Raw genomic sequence first — 13,672 nt, 5'->3', positions numbered from 1 at the left:
AGTTCCAACTTGGAGGGGACTGAGCAAATACCTGAGCCTTCTCCAAAGGCATGCCCCCTATGCTTTGGGGAGTGTGTACGTCAGCAATCCCACCTTCCATGATGCTCCAGGATGGGGGAGCAGACAGACAAGAACTCTCCTTCATGACACCACCCATAGCTACAGTGGTGGTGGGATGGGGGGGGGGCTCTTGTCTCTCAGTTACCCAGTTCCTGGTTAGCTTTCCCAGCTGTGCCCAGTCAAGAGAGCTAAGCAGGCAGTGCATGGACAACAGATCACTCCCACAGCTTTAGTTATTGGTGTGGGCATGAAGCAGGACTTGCACCCGCTGTAGCTACTTGCTCCCCACTGCTTTAAGTTAAGTTTCACCATGGGGCTCTGAGTCTTTGGGCGCAATCCTAACCCCTTATGTCAGTGCTTTCCAGCACTGGCATAGCGGTGCCAATGGGACATGTGCTGCATCCTGCAGGTGGGTGTCACTCAGGGAGGCCTCCTCAAAGTCAGGGAATGTTTGTTCCCTTACCTCGGAGCTTCATTGCCCTTATGTCAGTACTGGAAAGCACTGACATAATGGGTTAGGATTGCGCCCTTAGTTGGCTTGCCAGGTGAGAGTGGGAAACAGCAACAGCAGTGAACTGTTCCCTTTCTTCCCCCAGTAGCATTTTACAATTTGTGGAAGCCCCAGTTCTGAATGTTATGTTATCTGGTGTTTGCAAAATGGTTCCAGGGCAAGAAGAAGACAATCCAGTGCTACCAGGGCTTTCCCACAATTCGCCAGTAAGCACTACCATGAACCCTCACTTACCATTCAGTGGCAGGAAGCAACACCAAATCCTTGCTGGGGTTTGCACCCCAATGGTGGAACTCATAGAAATATGAAATCCTTCCTGTTTAAACTGGGCATTTGCCTGGCCTTGATTTTCTTTTAGTTTGATGAGCTTCTTTAAGTGAATTTATACTGACTGCTCTGATTGTTATTTTATTGATGAGCCACTTTGAATGCTTTGCTGGAAAAGCAGAATATACATTCTGTTAATGAATAACAAGTAATATGCAATCTCTTACATTAACATCTGGTTCCAGACGTTATTTGGAACTACTCTGAGAAGAACATATTTCATTTCATGTGCAGTTCAGCACAAATGGTGCTAGTTTCATACCAACTCTTCACCGAACACATAAAGTGAATGAAATTATAGGATGGGTGCTTTTAAAAACAGAGGTACTCATTCATGAACAGAAAGCAGGCACAGCAATTAGTTTGTTTGCAGAAAGTAATTATAGTGCTCACTTTGTAATGAGCACTATCAGAAAGGTTGCAAAGCAGTTTGAATGGTTTCTCACACTCATAACGTGTTGATAATGTCACTCTTTATTTCAGTCATTACAGTTATTTCTTCTGGAATCAGCTTTTAAAATTGGCTCCAGCCCTAGGTACACGTAATAGGCAATGCACACCTAAAACAACCACATTACAAAATTATACGAGTAACAAAACAAGCACCTTTTTGTGAGTGCATCATTTAATCACCTTTTAAAAACCATACATCTCTTCATCAAAATCACTAACCTGCAATCCTATGCTTATCTACTCAAAAGTAAGACCCATGATGTGCATTTTGGAAACTGAATACTCTTAGCACAGTGGTTCTCAAACTTTCAAGCAGAGTGATCTACTTTTTAGAACAACAAACTGTCGAGACCCACCAGAAGTGATGTCATTAACCTGGAAGAGATGTCATGGCCAGAACTGACATCATCTATTTAGACTTCAAACCTAGACTGTGATCAGCCAAAGGTCCCCTTACACAGTGCGCTCATGTTGTTATTTTGCACAGCTCAGAATTCAAACTCGGAAGTCAAAGCACAACACAGACTTGGATCCTTCTCCAACCATGCAGCCTCCCCCCTTCCCACCTATTCAGGGCAAAGCACCTTGCCTCTCTCCTACCAGAAACCTGCCCTGCCCAGCAACTCTATACCCTATATTTTCAGCTCTGAATTTTCAATGGTGGCTGAGCTAGGTCCTATACAACCTCCTCAAAATTGACTCATGACCCACCTAGTGGGTCCTGAACCAAAATTTGAGAAATGCTGCTCTAGCACCTACACTAGGTATTTCCATGACAACTACAAGTGTTTCAGAAATGGTTTAATAAAATGCTTTTATATAAGAAAGTGAAAAAAAGGCTGCACAACAGATTTAGGGCCCAATCCAGATGAAAGCGCACCAACTCACTGCTGGCACACACAATCACAAACACGCCATAATGCACATTGCGACTATTAGCACTGGCCCAGCATGAGCCTGTCCTGGGACAGCACTGGTTGGAGGCTGGTGGACCGCCACCTGGAGCTCTGTGAGAAGTGCCGAGTGACAGTGAATGGGGACATGGGAGGAGGCGTTCCAGAGTGTGGGGAGGCAGGGGCCAGGCAGGGAGAAGATGTGATGGGGTGGGTCAGTGGAGCTCTGCTCCTCCAGATCCAGAGCCCCATGTCAGGCCTCGCAGCCCGGCATGAGGCGTCTTTACTCTGTACTGGCTAAATAGCTGGTACAGAGTCAAGTAGCCCCATTGAGGGGCTACTTTCCTTATCAATGGGAAGGGGACAAATGTCCCCTTCCCCCAAGGAGCTCCGGGTGGCTGCCTGGTGTGCTCAAGATACCACAGTAGTCATTTTTGGCACTGCTGTAGCCTTTCTCACCAGGCAGTTCAGGATTCAGCTGCCCTTCTCAGAAATTTCATACTGTAGCTACATATTAACATTTGCTCCATTTAAGTAATTTAAAAATAGATGGTGATTGCAACAATACTGAATTGCAAAATTTCGGCATGTCATGAACATTTAAATACAGACGTGTTGTTTCCTCAAATGCTTCTGTGGCATCATCTTCCATTTATGATGCCAACCATGAATCAAATCTATTATCTCCCTGAGGATTATAAACTAGTGGGCAATTTTAATGAAAATAACTGCACAAAATTCAGTTCTGGTTGTATCACTGAAATGAAGTACAAAAACAGGGGTGGGAGATGGGAACTAGTCCACAGACACAAGACAAGAACAAGTATACTGAACTTACCCAAACTATACCTAGATCCTGAAGAATGTTTCAGCTTTACTCATATCATTTCATATACACAGAGGACTTTTTTCAAATTTCTCAAGTTATTTTAGAACTAATTCCAAAATAGTTGGACTGCTAATATTTTGTCCTGGTCGGACAAAAACAAACCTTGACTGGAAAGATATAGTTCTAGGATAAAACTATTCTTTGGTATTTTAACGTTAGAATTCTTAGATTGAAACACAAATCAACTGAAAGCAATCTGCTCTTGCTGATACTGGTCATGTCTTGGGAACAAAAGATAAGAACGAAATGCAAGACATAAACTTTCAATTCAAAAGCAATTTCCATGAAACTTTGAAAAACACAAATAAAATCCATGTGGCACAGAACTGCACAAAGATTTGTCTTGTAGTAAGATTAATATTAAGAACACTGAATGAAAATGTAAGTGTTCAGTGTTCACACATTCCAAAGGGTGTACATAACCATCACAATGATCAACCACCAAAAGGAACAAAGATTTGCTGTTCTTAAATTCATTGTACAACAAATAAACATTGTATAAAATATCAAAGCAAATTAAACATCTTCTCTGTGATGCATATTTGGCCTTGTTTCACAGGTTTTACTTTCACCACAGAACAAACCATTTTAAAAAACAAATTCCAAATATCTGTTTATGAATCTATATCTTAGAAAAGAGATTGACTATAACATTGTTTCTCCCATCAACACTCATTTCTTTCCAGCTCAACTTATTGCCTTTGCTCATACAAAATTAAACAGGAAGAACTCAGTTTGATAATTTGTATTTGTTTTTATTACAAAGTGGTAACAGAATTATAATTCTTTAAGGCTGCAATCCTAAATTTACTTACTGGGGAGTAAGCTCCACTGGACACTCTGGGACTCAATTCTGGGTAGCCTGGCACAGGATTTCTTTAAAGATTTATACCTCACCTTTCCATAAAAGCTCAAAGGAACTAACACAATTCATAATAAACATAGATTAATAAATCATAAATACACAATTTAAGATACAATAATAAAATTGAAAAACAAAGGATCAATGAAATGTAAAGAAAAACCAGCATACACACCTAACACAGCCCCACTCTTAGCACATAGTGGTAAAGCACAGCACAACAAAAGAAGCAATATAAACTGTTACATCAGGAACCCCAGATAAAGAACAGTCAATTAGCAGCAGTAAAAACAGTAATGAAAAGCAGTGATAAAGAGCTATAAGCGGCAGTAGTAAAAGGCAGTTCGACTGCCAACGCACCCCATCCACCCTCAGAACACCAATTTAAATAAAGATGCCCTCAGTGCCCACTGAAATGTGTTTGAGGGGCACTTCTTAACTCATAAGGAAGGGAGTTCCACAGCTGCAGTGCCACCACAAAAAACCCCTGCTTCTCTCTTACCGTAAGAACATAAGAACAGCCCCACTGGATCAGGCCATAGGCCCATCTAGTCCAGCTTCCTGTATCTCACAGCGGCCCACCAAATGCCCCAGGGAGCACACCAGATAACAAGAGACCTCATCCTGGTGCCCTCCCTTGCATCTGGCCTTCTGACATAGCCCATTTCTAAAATCAGGAGGTTGCGCATACACATCATGGCTTGTAACCTGTAATGGATTTTTCCTCCAGAAACTTGTCCAATCCCCTTTTAAAGGCGTCCAGGCCAGATGCCGTCACCACATCCTGTGGAAAGGAGTTCCACAGACCAACCACACGCTGAGTAAAGAAATATTTTCTCTTGTCTGTTCTAACTCTCCCAACACTCAATTTTAGTGGATGTCCCCTGGTTCTGGTGTTATGTAAAGAGAGTGTAAAGAGCATCTCCCTATCCACTCTGCCCATCCCCTGCATAATTTTGTATGTCTCAATCATGTCCCCCCTCAGGCGTCTCTTTTCTAGGCTGAAGAGGCCCAAACGCCGTAGCCTTTCCTCATAAGGAAGGTGCCCCAGCCCAGCAATCATCTTAGTCGCTCTCTTTTGCACCTTTTCCATTTCCACTATGTCTTTTTTGAGATGAGGTGACCAGAACTGGACACAATACTCCAAGTGTGGCCTTACCATCGATTTGTACAATGGCATTATAATATTAGCCATTTTGTTCCCCGCACTGGATCAGGCGGGGTAAGTTTGCCTTGGCTGAACTCGGCAGAGGTCCGGGGGGGCATGGGGAGGAGGCATTTCAGGGTGGGGGGAGAACGGGAGGCAGGCAGTCCTGGGGGCAGGCAGGCGGGGAGAAGGAGGTGGTGCCAGCTTCTGGCAGTTATGTCGGTTCTACTCAGATTTGCACCACCTCCTTAGGTGGCTCAGATCTGAGTAGAACCATTGGGGCCGGTGTTGCGCGACATGGGGTAAGTGGAGAGTTTTCCCCTTGCCTCGGGTTGCACCAATTCTGGCCCCAAACTTGCACTGAATGCAGTGCAGGCCCGTCAGCCTGCCAGCTCCAGTGCATGTTAGCATTGCGCCCACTGTCTCCTTCACCATTTTCAATCTATTGCAAGGTAGGATGAGCCCAAATAGCAGTTGAACTCTAGCTCTGTGAGTTGTACAATACACTGATTTCACCTTTGCCTTTTCTTTGACTCACTATCACCTTTCATTTCAGATATTTTCATTCAGGCATTTTTACTGTCAGCAATCTTCTCAAGTTTGCTTCCTTGGCATCACCAAAGGCAAAAAAGGAAAACAAAGTGTGGCATAACACTGTCAGCACTGGGAAACTGCTCAGTCTTTCCTGCAGTGGACTACAGTCAAATGCTGGAAAAATGTGTTGCCTTTTTTCCCAGAGCAAGCAGACAACCAGCCGGTGGTGGGGAAGGAGGTTGTCTACATGAAAGCAGTTGTTTACGGTTGCAGAATGTTAACAGGAATGTTATTGGAATACACAAATGTCATCAGTTATTCAAACATTGGATTGCTAGGAGAAATAATTCTCACATTAAACCTCAAGGCAATAGACGGGATCACAAGCCAATGGTTTTGACTCCCACTGAAATCAATGTTAGTTAGCCATGACTAACTTGTCTCATTGATTTCAGTGATTGACTTTCTTAGGGCACAATGCAAGATATGGAGATATGGACATAAATAAATAAATTGAAATAATTTTGTATTCTCAAGGCACAGTATATTTAATTTCATTCCTTTCTATAACCCTCTACAACTGGTTATTCAGCCATACATAGGATTGTTCTAAAAATGCAAGTTGTTGAATGAACAAGAAATTATGAATTGGTTATTCTTCAGGCACTCTCAATTATATTTAAATAAATTTGCATATTGCTCAACATTTCAATATGGGTGAGTGAAGTTTTGAGCTACTGGAAGAAGTGAGAGACAATATGCACTGTAATAAAAGAAGGAAGGGCCACCTTTCTGCAAAGGCCCTTTTTCATTTCCTATTAAGACACCAGAAGCACAGTAGACACAAAAAGGTCTGCTTTTAACTCTCAAGCTCACCAATTAAAATATGTGCTTACTAATTAACCAGTAGAAGATTTAGGGCCCAATCCTATGCAACTTTCAGGCACCAGTGCAGCCACATTGCAGCCTGGAGGTAAGGGAACAAATGTTTCCATGCTTTGAGGAGGTCTCTGTGACCGTCTCCCCACCACAGGATGCAGCGTATGCCCCATTGGCACGGCTGCACCAGAACTGGAAAATTGGGTAGGATTGGGCCCTCAGTTGATTGATCTGTGCATTGAAGCTTGTATCTCTGCTAATTGCATGTCCACATACCCTTATTTTTTAAAAAAATAAAAAATACCCACCCTGCACTTTAGCAGTTATTTTCTTAAATAACCTGATATGCTAATACTGTATTTCTAGCAAATCAGGCTATTTAACAAAGTAACTGCTAAAGTGTAGGGTGGGTATTAGTAATACAGTACAGTATGTGTTTACAGCTAATACACCATGTAACATGTAGGGATTTCAAGATGCGGAAAACTCTGTTAAAGCTACAAGAATTGAAAATTTAGCTCCTGCATCTTTGTGTATCTCCCATTACTTTACTGGGGTCTGTGCAGGAGAACTTGATTGTCACCTGGGTCCTAGCCATCAGTCATGTGACATTTTGCTTCAGAAATGGGCAATTCATTTCTGTGATCACTTGATTTCTTCAAGATTCTTCAAGATCGCTTGATTTCTTCAAGAATCCCACCCCCAGCTTGGAAAGATTGGCATGCTGGGAGGCGCCGTGTTCAAAACATTTTAATTTGGACATGCAAAAAATTATTAAGCAACACTGTCAGAAGAAGAGACGAAGCTACTGACAGAGCCACCTATCTGCTAAATCGTCACTATGAGTTAATTCCACTATATGTGGCTATAACCCCCCAGGGAAAACAGTAATATAAACAGAGTTTGAAAACATCACATCTCAGGGGATCTGCATTTCCACATTCAGCGCTGCTTGAGCAGCTGCCTCTGCTGCCTTCGAACCAGCAAAGAGCACTGCCATCTGATCCCCTTTCCTGGTAGGCCACTCTCTCATGGCTTCTTCACATAGTATGTTTGTTGCACAGACACCTAGGAGTATATCTAAACTTGTAAAGGGCAAATGTGACAGACCTATGTGTGTTGTAACAGTGTGTCATTTGTCAAAATGCACAGACTGGTATTGCTCTCCATTGACTGTACACTGAGGCAAATCTGAATTCACTGACAAAGTACATGTGGAATGCCTCCCAGCTGGTCTTCTGGAAGAGCAGGGTGGTTTCAGCCAATTCTCCCACAGCTACAAAGTCATTGCCCAAGCAATGCTACCTGGATCCACCTGCTAACCCTGGAGAAGTCCCCAGGCAAATTTTATGTTGCTCCTAATCAACATCTTGCACTTCCCTAGAGCCAACCTGTGATTCATCCACCACAGGGGAGCATGTTGCAATGAACAAGTCTCTGTGGGGTAACCCAGAACACAGGATATGGCATTGCAAAGGTGCACTCATGCACTTTCTGACACAGCAAATCTTTTTAAGGGAAACTAGTCAGAACTGGTTCAGTATGAAGGCAATAATGCAGATAATGTTTCAAGTGCAATTTTTCCTTCCACTCTGCTGGCTTTGCTGAAACATTCAAATTACATTCTCTTTATCCTTAACTTTGTCAATACCCTGAAAGAAGTAACAGGGCTTGCTCCTACAGTGTTTTGGAGTCATTTAGCAAAACGGAAGAAGCCAAACCCACAGACAAAGACATCCACCTCTTTGGACAGAGAAGGACAGTAAAGGAGCAACATTTGGCAGACATCCAAGGGAAGCCAGTGAACTTCGATATCAAATACTGGTCATACTGATTCACTGAACACAATAAAGTCGGGCCACAGTCCAACGCATGATCGCATCCAGGTTGGATGGTAGCTGCAGCGATTATACAGCATAAAGCTAACCTTAGTTAAAGCCAAAGGAAAAAAAGAGTGTCAATGTTTACCTCCAGAGATAGTAAATTTTGTATGTGTGCGGTGGTGGTGGGGAATTCAGTGACATGCTGTGGTGACTCAGCTCTCCTTACTCACTTCTTTTTCTCCATTTGCCTTACTTGTGATGTTTTGAATCAGAACCATTGTATAACCAGGCAGAGAGGTTGTTTAGTGGACCATTTGTCGTCATTTTCTGGGTCCATCAATAACAACAGCTCCTAGCCAGCCCACCTGCTGGGATTTATTTGTTTATACAGGTATTTATATACCGCCTTTCTTTGGTCATCAGATTTCTCCTCAGACTTTAATCCAAGGCGGTTTACATAAGCAGGCTGTTCTAAACCCCCGTAGGGATTTTTACAATCAAATAGTTCTAGTCTTTCATAGAACTCCTCCTTCCAGCTGGATTCCTTCCTGGTCTGGCCTCTCTCTGGCCCTTCGCCTCCCATGCTCCACTTGATGACAACTCCTCTCTGCCACCAAGGGTCAGCTCATCAGTATATCAGCGTGTTGTCAGTTCTCGGGTACTTCCAGTTGTTTCGAACTGGCAGATCTTCAGGCATACAAGGCCGCAGCTCTACCAACTGAGCCAGACCTCCTGCCCTCCTTGGGATTGACCAATCTCTCCTTGGGATTTACGTGCCAGTCCATTAGGCACTCCAACTCACTTGACCACATCAGAGGGTGGGATGCCCAGGTGGTTTAACACATCCAGTCAGACAAGAGAATTACTTCACTGGATTCAGGTAATTCAAAGTCAAACACAGGATGTGTATGTGGGTGTTCCAACTTGGTTCCCCCCCCCCCGAGTACATCTGGGTATGGTCTAGCCCTCCTGCTCCTCCTGGGATTGGAGAACTTTAATGGCAGCCTTAATGGGAAAGCAGAGGCTCTGAATAAGTATACTTGGGATCAGAGAAATATATGTGTTAGAGCAGAGGTTCTCAAACTGGAGCATTATAATGACCCCAGCCAGGGGGAAAAGGTTGCTTAAGGGGGGTGGTGATATCACGATGGCGGCGACAGTGCTTCCGGAATTGCACCACTGCCATGAAAAGGGGGGAGGGTGTCTCATTTATCAGCTCTCTAGAGGGTGTGGGGGGGCGGGCTGTGGCCCTCTGTGTCTCTCCCTGCACCTCAGAACAACTCCCTGACATGATCGCAACCCACTTCTGGTTTTTGTCACTAAGAAGCTGCACTTGAGAGTATCTATCAGCAAGTTGCTTTTCTAAGTCTGTTTGTTCCTCTTCCTTCCTTCTTATCTGATCCCACGTGCCCACTCCTGCTATTTTTAACTAATTCTTTTTATGCTTTAACCCTTCATTGACTGTCAGTTGCTCAGTCAGAGTTTTGCTTTACCCTCAAAGTGGCAGTAGAGTCTACCATTTTGACTCTGGGATGAGACAAGTCTAGGGAAGAACAAGTCTAGGGAAGGAGATACCAGCTCCAGGGCTTCCCCCACCCTTGATCACTAAAGGAACAGGTCATTAACAGGAAATTAGTTTACAGTACTCAAAAGTTGCAAAGTGGAGCCTTTATAAAACATTGATTAATGGCACTGAGATTTATTCCTTTGAAAGAAGAGTTCTAAAAAAACATCTCACACACAACGTGTATTCCATAAATTCAATCCAAGAAGACTATAGTTGCTCATACTTACAATTACAAGATTGCAGATTTTCTGTTTTAAGGACTTTGATCCTCATCTAGTCTATGGCAAAGTACCTGGGTTGATTTTTTTCGTCTTGTTTATTATGAGTGCAGAATATTTTAAAAGCTTTCTCAGCTTTTACCAATTTAAGCCTTTCAAAATGTTTTAAATTCTCCAGGGCAAAAGGTCATCTCCCCTAATCATTCTTGAATTGCTGCTTCAAAGAGAGTCATGCTCAGTCTCTTCTATCAGAAAATGACAGGTGATTAAGTTAAAATACTTTCTACCCAGTAGGAGAAAACAGATTGAGAAATGTGTCGTATGGCACGCCTGTGACACCCTGCACCAAGTCAGCGTTGGAGCCAGCCAGATGCTAACGGAACTAGGTAAGAGCTCCAGGTAGTGGTGAGGACCTCGGAGCAGAGGGGGAGGAATCGGAGCACAAAATAACCAGTACAGACTTAAGAAGCCCCACTGCAAGGCTTGGAGCTTTCCCTGGGGAAAGGGGATGAAAGATGGCTGCTTCAGGGTAGCAGGATGCAGCAGTAGCCACTTTTGCTACACAGTGGCACCACTACCTTTAGAATTGGGCTATAAATCTGCAATCCTGTACACACCTGAGAGTAGGTCCCATTGATGACAATTGGACTTACTTCTGAGTAACTATATACAGCTGAGGTTCTCAAACTGGGGCATCACAACGCCCCTGCCTAAGAGCCTCAGCCCCTGGCTCCTAAAGGGGGGGGGGAAAGGCAGGGATGCGACCCCCAGGATTCCAGCACTGCCGAGGGCAAAGCGGGGCTGTTAACTTACAGATGGCTGCTGCAAGGCCCAGGAGTTGCAGGGAGGCTCACGCAGCCCGCCATAGGGCTCCCCAAATCTTAGAATTAAAAAAAAAAAAAAAATCAATTGGAAACCACTTCCGGTTTCGCAATTGCAAACCAGAATTGGTTTTTGATCTTTTTTCAGTATTCTAAGTCTCGGGGAGCCCTGTGGAGGGCTGCACGGGGCTCCCCAAAATTCCTGGACAATGTGGCAGCCATCTGTAAGTCAAGAACCCCCCCCCCACCCTTCACCCCTGTTAGTGATACAATTCTGGAGACTGTGTCGCTGCCTTTGCCCCTGGCAAAAAATTTCTTCAGGAATTTTACTCCTGAAAAGTTTGAGAACTGGTCTATTCTTATAACTCTGAGATGGAAGGTGTCCTTTGTGAAGTATATGCTCTCTTTCTCTTCAATATTTTCTATTTTCTGGTATTATTACAGAAAATAGAATGCTCTCATATTTCAAATATCATGGCTCTCACCAGACACTGCTCCAAAAATTTAACTGAACACTGAATCAGCAGAGAGAGAGATGTATAATTTTATCAGACGATAAGAACAAGAATTGTCTGTTAACTAGAAATATCCAGGTTGTGGGTTTGTTTTTTTTAAACCAGTTACTATGTTTCCAGATAATCAGACCCATTTCAGCTGTCAGACAGCCTGGAAGGCATGGAGGCTACAATTAGGGTCAGACACTTTCTGGTCCTCATGGGTGCAAACGTCATCATTTTGCACCAGGCCTAGTGCTCCTGAATTAATTCAGAGCCTGGATTAATATGTCAGATGCCCAGATGTCAGGGAAATTAATCTGGTTATTGCAAATTATGTTCAGATTGGATTACGGGAAATTCACTCATTCCTAATGAGATTATTGCACAGTTGAGAGTTGAACAACTTTATCACTCTATAAGCATAAATTGCCAAACAGGAGGCTTTTCTCCAACTTGTTACAATCACGCTCCCGCATTACATGGACCAATGAAACATTGAAATACCAACAAGCCATGGAGACATCCTATACTGCCATGGTGATTATATGACCTACTTTAGCAAATCAATGGTATGATCTGTCATTTGCTGACACACTACTGCCTTTTCCAGGGCAGGCTCCATAGGGAATTGCTGAATGAAGTCTGAATTGCAGAGCTTGCTATGCCTTGCATAGGATGCCAAGAGGCGATAATGAATTATCATCTTTCCCACTATATCCTTCTCAGGCGATGTCCACAGCAGGGCTTCAACAAGTAACCACACAGAGTTCAGATGTGTCACCTCCCTCAAAAGAGGAAATGCTCTCATGTCAGCCAAGACAGTCTCCTTTCACCAATAGCCAGAGTGGGTCAGGCGACACACCCCAATTCCTACGAAGTTCCTGGTTTAGATTTTCTTACTGGTCTAAGCAAGTAGGAAGCTCACCCTTTCTGGCTATGAACAGTCTTCTCATTGCTCCCCTTCAACCTTTGCTTTTTAAAAATCTCCGCTAAACAATAACTAGGTCAGACAATCATCTACCTCTGGTTTTGGCTTTTCTCAGAAAATGCTGCAGCCAATTGACCTTTATGTGTACAGAACCATGTATTACCCAAGAATTTATTTAGAGCCTTAGTGATAGCTTCTGACTCGGTTGCTACCATTGTCTAATGCAACCATTTTCAATCACTATGCTGTGGCACACTGGTGTGCCACGAGTGGTCCACAGGTGTGCCACAGGAATTTGGGGGAAGGTCATTTGTTAATAGGGCCAATGGGAGATGTGAGCCCCAACTGGCAGCATGGTGTGCCTTGTCAATTGTCAAAAACCTGGTGGTGTGCCTTGACCATTTTAGTGCTTTGTCAGTGTGCCATGAAAAAGGTTGAAAATCACTGGTCTAATGTCTTGTTCTTCCACCTCAACTCTTTAGAATTTGCACTGCTCTATATTATGTTCATAAAAATCCTACTGACCCCAAATCTTTAACACTGAGCAAAGACAAACCAGCTTGTAACTGGTAGTTTGAACGAAACTCAGAAGCTGCCTTACTTACCAACTCACATCTCGCCTCCACAGCTCACAGCTCCCCTCGCCTCTGCAGGGTTGGGGGCATTCCCTCCTATCTGTAGATTCAGCTATTTGTGGGGGGTTCAGGAACGGAACTCCTGCAGCTACAGGGGCACACCTGTACACACTTTTCTGGGAGTAAGCTCCCCTGAACACAATGGGACTTACTTCTGAGTAGATACATAGGATTGTGTGGTAAGGCATTGGTACTCCCAGACCTATGGGCAGTATGTCCAATCCCTCTCTCATCCAAGAAATACCATTCTTCCCCAGATCTTCACTGGTCAGGTTCAGAGTTTTTATCAGATAGCTGGATGATACGAATGCTAGAATTTTCGTGTTTTACCCCAGTACTGGATAAAAATTTGGGTTTCTTGTTCAGACCATTGAGAAAGACATTACACAAGTTGCTTATTTGGATGTGTACTTGCACATCCTATTAGTACTGTTGCTCATGGAACTTGGCCATTGTGTTGCTGACAACCAAATCCTAACCAACTTTCCAGCACCAATGCAACTGCAATGCAGCCCTGAGGCAAAGGCTTGAGGAGGCCTTCATGATTGTCCCACTTTGCAAGATGCAGTGTGCACCCCATTGGCACAACTGCATCAGCACTGGAAAGTTACTTAGGATTGGGCTCTTA

At 43.6% G+C, this 13,672-nt stretch overlaps 1 protein-coding gene across 1 annotated transcript in view; it reads right to left on the bottom strand.

Moving 5' to 3' along the window:
* The window catches only part of PACRG (parkin coregulated), a 274,965-nt gene that overhangs the window by 83,423 nt on the left and 177,870 nt on the right, over positions 1 to 13,672 (bottom strand). The window lies entirely within an intron of this gene.

This window comes from Tiliqua scincoides, chromosome 1 (genome assembly GCF_035046505.1).
Source record: "Tiliqua scincoides isolate rTilSci1 chromosome 1, rTilSci1.hap2, whole genome shotgun sequence".
NCBI lineage: Eukaryota > Metazoa > Chordata > Lepidosauria > Squamata > Scincidae > Tiliqua > Tiliqua scincoides.
This window is presented reverse-complemented; position numbering and strand designations above follow the sequence as displayed.